The sequence below is a fragment of the Mus pahari genome, chromosome 8 (genome assembly GCF_900095145.1).
Source record: "Mus pahari chromosome 8, PAHARI_EIJ_v1.1, whole genome shotgun sequence".
In the NCBI taxonomy this organism is placed as follows: domain Eukaryota; kingdom Metazoa; phylum Chordata; class Mammalia; order Rodentia; family Muridae; genus Mus; species Mus pahari.
Window position 1 is genome coordinate 103,405,014 of NC_034597.1, and position 8,242 is coordinate 103,413,255.

Consider the following 8,242-nt stretch of genomic DNA (forward strand, 5'->3'; position numbering starts at 1 on the left):
ATAAATCTATTACATAAAAAATAAATCCTTTAACACTTGCATACCTCACCTTTATATACCTCTCTCAGATTTTTTTTACCTCTATGTAAGTTTTCAAACATAATTCACGTTCATTAAATATTTTATATAATTTGAAAACAAATGCTGATTTTGTTAACCAAATCTATGGATTATGACCTAGGTAAAATGCATAGACATTTACACTTTGGGGATGTGACTGCCATTTGCCACTTTAATTATTTAAAACTCTTTAGCCCCTAACCTCACAACAATTTAAATATTAAAGGACACCATATGATGTTTGTTTAGGTTTGCATATGAAAGTATCTCCCCAAAAGTCTCCTGTGTTAAAGCCTTGCTGATGATAATCCTGAGACAGAATTAGACGGTTATAAACTCATCAATCAGTCATCAGTAGTGGTGGTACCATGCTTAAATATTAAAGTTTATGCTCTAAATACAAAATCAAGAAGATTGGGAACAAATGATTCAACATGAAAGGTGGGATTACAAAGGAAGTGATCAAATTGAAAAACCTTGATCCCATTGTTACTGCATTTATGACCAATGTTAAGTTTCTAATTGCATGGAGAAGGCAAAGAGCTATTCAGTTGAATTTGTGTATCAACAAATTAATTTGGGCATTCTCTCTTGTTCTAATGTGATAAGCATTTGTTAGCCAGAAGCAGTTTAAAAATTGAAAATATTTTAGAGTGTTTCAAGTATGTCATTAAAATAATCCGTTCTTAATAGGGTACCCATGTTTTATAAAACTTTTATAAAATAGGGACAGATTAGCTATTTTCTTGAAAGCAGTGAGCACTTATTAGTTATCTCAAAGCTTGCGAATCATGCCCTTTGCATGGTGGTAACTGTGAAGACCTAGTGAAGTCAACATTAGTCTAAATAGGATGTATTAAATTTTTACTTCACCATCTTAATCTCTTTTACACTAAAGGAATACAAATTACCCAGAACCAATTACACTTGCATGTTCTCTTTCAAGTAAGACATTCAAAGATCAAAGGAATTTTGCTTTTCTGAGTATTTGGTAAGTGAACATAAGCTCAATTTATAAGAATATTAATATAAAAATATATGATATTGATTTAATAAATTTTGTTAGATTTTACCTTTAGATCAATAGTTCAAATCATTAGTTCATGGGATCTCAAATCAATCATTAGTATGAATTTAATATAGAAATTAGTATGACTCCTAAGTAAATTAAACTTATGAAAATAAGATGACCTTTAGTGCAATGTTATAGAATATCTCTAATTGTCCACAGCAAAAGAAAATTATGCTCAGGTATCAAGGCACACACATAAATTCACACATTGCAATATAACATATTGTGTAATGTTTTATCAAAATATTATTTTAGGCCTAATATTTACAAATAATATTATAACAATAATAAAATTAATGATGATAAACCATCAAAAACAATTAAGGAAGTGATAAAATACATTGAAAATAAAATTAACCTTTCCAGGTTATATAATACAGGTGTAGATCTGTCAACTACGCAATCTGCGGAACGACTCACTGCCCTTCAAAATCCTGCCAGAGAAATTCCCATCAAAAGTCTCAGCTGGAGTCACCAACTTTAAGTATTGCTTATAAGTGAGAGAAGATTTAACTCATAAATAAATAAAGATAACAAAACTATTTTCTAAATTAGTTCATTCCATTGGAAAATAAGCAGGTAGTTCATTGAGCATTAAGTGCCAATAACAAACTGACAATAATGTGATGACACGTATGGGTTCCCAACGTGAGGGATCTATCCAAACACTTCATTGCTTTATATGAAAATGTGAAGTATGATAAAACACACATGAAATTAGAGTTGCTTCACACAAGAGATGCTAGTTGCTTTCCTCATGCGAGTCCAAGTAATGCCCTGTGTGAGTTGAGGTTAGCATGCAAACGGGGCTTGACAACCTGTCGAAGAGCCCATTAATCCTCCTTCAAAGTTTGTCATTGTGTTCCTTGAATGTATCTAGTAGTATTCTGAAAAAAGGAAAAGATACGTGGAAAACGATAAAAATATTCATTCTGATTGTCTTTCCCTGTTCATTTGCTGGTCTTGCAGTGGCATGCCCATTTCCATCCCATAGGAGAGAACCTTACATTGTAGCTTCAGAAAGAATAGAAACATACTTGTGCACCTAAGAGGGAGATACTGAAGTGCTGGGAGCATTATCTCTTCCATCTAAAATGTATAGTTTAAATAGACTATTTTTATCACCATCTTTATTTTGCATATGCAGATATCATTCTATGTCCTTCCTTCTAGAGTATAGGAATCAGCACAAGAGGTAATTTCTTAAATCCTTCCAGAACCACATAGCTGTAACTATGTTGTCTCAGGTATATTATAAACAAACAGGATCAATGCCTGCTCATATGGTTGATGATATCCCTCTGAATACCATAAAGTTTCCTCTGTGATCTTCGTAAAATCATACAGAATTTAATCATTGCTTTCAGTTTATAGTAATTTCTTTTCTGATGCTGTGATTGGTAATTGACTTTTTTATTTTTTTTATAATTTTTTATTAGATATTTTCTTTATTTACAATTCANATGTTATCCCCTTTCCTATTTTCCTCTCCCTGCTTACCCTGCTCCCCAACGAACCCACTCCTTCTTCCTGGACTTGACATTCCCCTATACTGGGCATAGAAATTTCACAAGACCAAGGGCCTCCCCTCCCATTGATGACCGACTAGGCCATTCTCTGCTATGTATTAAGCTAGAGCCAAGAGTCCTACCATGTGTTTTCTTTGATTGATAGTTCAGTCCCAGGGAGCTCTGGGGGTACTGGTTAGTTCATATTATTGTTCCTCCTATGGGGCTGCAAACCCCATCAGCTCCTTGAGTCCTTTTTCAATGGGGACCCTGTGCTCTGTCCAGTGGTTGGCTGTGAGCATCCACTTCTGTATTTGCCAGACACTGGCAGAGCCTTCAGGAGGGAGCTATATCAGGCTCCTGTCACTACTGAGGAATACCAAATGGCTGAGAGCACCTGAAAAAAATGTTCAACATCTTTAATCATCAGGGAAATGCAAATCAAAACAACCCTGAAATTCCACCTCACACCAGTCAGAATGGCTAAGATCAAAAACTCAGGGGTCAACAGATGCTGAAGATGAAGTGGAGAGAGAGGTATACTTCACTGCTGGTGGGATTGCAAGCTGGTACAACCACTCAGTAAATGAGTTTGGCAGTTCCGAAGAAAAGTGGACATAGTACTACAGGAAGATCCAGTAATACCATTCCTGGGCATATACCCAGAAGATGCTCCAATTTGTAATAAGGACACATGCTCCACTATGTTCATGACAGCCTTATTTATAATAGCCAGAAGCTGGAAAGAACCCAGATGTCCCTCAATAGAGGAATGGATACAGAAAATATGGTACATTAACACAATGGAATACTCCACAGCTATTAAAAACAATGAATTTATGAAATTCTTAGGCAAATGGATGGATCTGGAGGACATCATCCTGAGTGAGGTAACCCAATCACAAGAGAATACACATGATATGCACTCACTGATAAGTGGGCATTAGCCCAGAAGCTCAGAATAACCAAGATACAATTTATAAAACACATGAAACTCAAAAAGAAGGAAGATCGAGGTGTGGATAGTTTGATCTTTCTTAGAAAAGGGATCAAAATACCCATGGAAAGAGTTACAGAGACAACGTTCCGAGGAGAGACTGAAGGAATGACCATCCAGAGACTGTACCGCCTGGGGATCCATCCCATAAGCAAACACCAAACCCAGACACTATTGCAGATGCCAAAAAGATTTTTTTAATTTAAAAGTCATTTTCATTTCATGATGTTATGTTTCATTGATCATCCTACTTGTTTACATTTCAAATGATACCCCCTTCCTGGTTGCTCCTCCACTACACTCCATCCCATCCCCTCCCCGCCCTCTCCTTTGCCTCTATGAGGGTCCTTCACCCCTTCACACACTTCTGCCTCACCCTTCTAGCATAGCCCTATGCTCGGGCATTGTATTAGTCAGGGTTCTCTAGATCACAGAACTTATGGTTAGAAATTATATAGTAAGGCAATTTGTTGATGACTTAGAGTCTCTAGTCCAAAACTCTCCAACAATAATTAGAAGACGCTGTAAATGGATGTCCAAGGATCTAGCAGTAGCTCAGCTGCACAGGCAACCAGGCAAATTTCTTCCCCCAATGTCCTTATGTAGGTCTCCAGCAGAAGGTGTGGCCCAGATTATAGGTGTGTACCACTATAACTGTATCTGGGATTTGCTTTGTCCCAGATGACCTTCAACTCACATGTCTCCTTGCTTTAGTCTTCTGGGATTCATAGCCATTATGCCTCAATATCTCCATGCCAAGATACAGGTTAGACACTTGTATCTCCCAGCCTCAAGATCAAGATCATAGGTGAACCTTCCATTCTGTACCATAGTTCATTCCAGATATAGTCAAGGTGACAACCAAGAATAGTCACCACAGGTATAAAGCCTCCCTCCCCTCCCACTGATGTCAGAGAAGACCATCCTCTGCTGCATATGTATTTGCAGTCCTGGCTTCCTCCATGTATAGTCTTTGGTTGGTGGTTTAGCCCCTGAGAACTCTGGGTGGTCCAGTTAGTTGATATTGTTCTTCTTATGGGGTTGCAATCCTCTTCAGCTCCTTCAGTCCTTCATATAGCTCTTCTTTTGTGGTCCCTGGGCTCAATCAGATGGTTGTAAGTATCTGCATCTGTATTGGTCAGGTGCTGGTAGAAACTTTCAGGGAACAGCCATACCAGGCTCCTGTCAGCAAGTGCCTCTTGACATCAGCAATAGTGTAGGGCTTTGGTGTCTGCAGATGGGATGGATTCCTAGGTGGGGAGATCTCTGGATGATCTTTCCTTCACTTTTTGTCCCTGCCTTTCCTTTGGACAGGAACATTTCCGGGTTTAACATTTTGAGATGTGTGAGTGGTTGCATTCCCTAACTGGGGATTGTGCCTATCTACCGGAGGTGGTCCCTACAGGTTGTATCTCCCCTTTGTTGGGTATTTTGGCTGAAGTCATCACCACTGGCTCCTGGGAGCCTCTTGCTTCCCTGGAGTCTGGGACCTTCTAGTGACTGTCCCAGATCCCCATCCCCCACAGCTACATGTTCTGGTTCAATTTCCTAATCCTCCATACTTGTCTCCTATCCCTTCCAATATCTGTCCCTGCCCCCCCCTTTTCCCCTCTCCTTCCTCTCCTCCCAGGTCCCTCCTCCCTCTACCATGTGCTTTAAGAAGGATATAAATAACTCCATTAAAGAAACACAGCAGACCATTGACTTCTTTTAAATCGCATGCAGAACTCAAGTGTTTGTGACCAAAGCTCATTTCAGAGAAGAAAACGATTTATCTTGGATTGGAGTTCCAGAGGAAAAAAATGTATCATGTCAGGGAAGATTTCCTAATCTTCCCCAACAGGCCTACCAACTGAGGACTAAGTGTGCAAAGGCATGGGCCTGTGCTGAACATTTATCATTGAAACACCACAGCCCATAATCCTTTCACAGATACCTTTTTCTATTGCAAAATTCCAACACTTAGTAAGGAACATAAAGATATAAGTACATAGGACAATATGACAGAGAATATTGACTTTCTTTCTTGAAAGGCTTTAATTGATACCAGAAATCATTCTGCCTTTACTTTACTACAGATACTCAACTTGGCATTAATCCCTCAAAAGAAGCATATACTCCGTCTGAATTCTGAAAAATTCATGGGAGTCCACAACCTACTTTGGTCTCAAGGAATCACATTCATTTCATAAAAGTTTAAATATTGGTAAGAAAGTGGCAGAAACAAAGAATCTCTATGTTTAGTATTATTAAGATATAGTTAGAAATAAAATTGATCACCAGTTTTAACATACCAGTGTTTCTGCACATTTTTAACTTTTTAATTATGAAGTTTATATATAGAAAACCAGTACATAAATAAAATAACCACACAAACACACACACACACACACACACACTCAAACACACACACACAGAGAGACAGAGAGAGAGAGAGAGAGAGAGAGAGAGAGAGAGAGAGAGAGAGAGAGAGAGAGAGAGAGAGAGAGAGGGAATACTATATAGAGGGAATTGTACAAATGGATTAGGTTTAGTGATGGCTATCATTACAATTTTTCCATAAATTAATGGCCCCTCTTAATGTATGCCCTGAGTTCAAGAGCCCCATCTGAAATTACTCTTGGAGGGCACATCAGAATTCATTGCTCTGTCAACAACAAAGGCTTCCATTCCCTGAGTGTTTGATCTCTGCTCCTAGTGACCAAGGCAGATCACTTTTGTTTCGCAGGAGGAAGAATGCATTACTTTGTCACATATTACATTGCCCTGAGGAGAGGTGGTGATATGTTTATCATTCCCTACAGCTCAATTGAGACTAGCTTGACATTTTTCATTTAAAAATAATGAAATGTGAGGCATTAGATAGTGCAGTAACTTATGTGTCAACCCATGCTCCTCCACAGATCTGCCTTAGAGAATTTAATGTGACTGGCTCTTCCACTCACTCTTAGACTGCTTCTAATTAAAGGCAGGGTGGTCATTGCCTACACCCATTGCTCCAGCCTTCAAGTAGGAGTATATTCCTGATTTCCCATGAGAAGAGTAAGTTTCTATTGCCTAGTTTCATAAGCCCTGGTTTAATTCCTCAGATTGACACACTTCCGTTTCCCAAGGCTATGCTTTATTTGACTTTAGATAGACTCTTATATATAGGGCTGGGGATTAGCCATTGACTTCAATTAAATGAGCATGCAGAACTCACTCATTTGTACATGTATCTGTTTGTCCCGATTAACTTTATATCCCCATGAACAAAATGCTCGAATTTATCAAAATAAAGCAAGCAAAGTTTCTGTTCTAACAGAACAAAATTGCCATGCAGAGAAGACATCAAATAAAACCAATGAATGCAATAGATGCTGGTATGTTGTCACATGGATATTAGGCAAGATGTGGTTTTTTGAGGTTAACAGAATAGTGTTAGAGCAGAGTATAAGCCATATATATATATATATATATATATATATATATATATATATATATATATATGGCAGAGAACATAGGACAAAAGGAAATGAGAAAGATTAGGTACATTATAAGTCTCAAATTATTAGACTGAAATTTCCCTTATACATTTTATATTTGACTGATACTACATAATCCTTCCTATTTGAAATTCTCATTAGATGCCAGGTCTCAAGATAATTATTACCATTTAAGCTTGAAAACATATTCCTGGCAATATAAAAATTTTCCCTGTGCCTTGCTGATACACATACTATGATAATTTATTTTAAACATTACTAAAGTCTGGGCTGGTGAAATAATTCATGGAATAAAAGCATCTACCTGGTTATGGGTTCCACCTTGCGCACACTCCTTTCATCATACAGGATGGATTTCTGCTTCTCTCAGTTGCTAATACTACACCATTTGCAGCTTTAATTCCCACTGAAGGGGCCCCTCCAGCTACAGCAGCCAAAGCATATTCAATCTGGACAAGCTTACCAGATGGGCTGAATGTAGTCGGCGAGAAGCTGTAACCGCGCTCTGCCATCGGTTTGGTGTATAGTGGCCTGGGCCCCGATTACAGAGCACTTGTACACCGAGCTCGGAAACTTGCTCAGCAATACTACCTTGTTTACCAGGAGCCCATTCCCACGGCCCAGTTGGAACAGAGAGTAGCATCTGTGATACAAGAGTATACACAGTCAGGTGGGGTTCGTCCATTTGGTGTTTCTTTACTTATTTGTGGGTGGAATGAGGGACTACCATATTTATTTCAGTCAGATCCATCTGGAGCTTACTTTGCCTGGAAGACTACAGCAATGGGAAAGAACTATGTGAACGGGAAAACTTTCCTTGAGAAAAGATATAATGAAGACCTAGAACTGGAAGATGCCATTCATGCAGCCATCTTAACCCTAAAGGAAAGCTTTGAAGGGCAAATGACAGAAGATAACATAGAAGTTGGGATCTGCAATGAAGCTGGCTTTAGGAGGCTCACTCCAACTGAAGGGAGGGACTACTTGGCTGCTATAGCTTAATGAAGGTGTGCTGGAACAATCAAGATCTCACACACTCTACCTTTTCATGTTTAAAGTATGTTTTGTTTGTGCAGACTTATTTCTACATGGTTTAGTGGATTCACATTTTTAAAATAAT

General features: G+C 38.4%; 1 protein-coding gene and 1 pseudogene across 2 annotated transcripts in view; both read left to right on the plus strand.

Annotated features, from left to right (window-relative positions):
- Gpc5 (glypican 5) overlaps positions 1 to 8,242 on the plus strand; it is a 1,281,045-nt gene that overhangs the window by 975,638 nt on the left and 297,165 nt on the right. The window lies entirely within an intron of this gene.
- LOC110325690 lies at positions 7,624 to 8,124 on the plus strand (annotated as a pseudogene).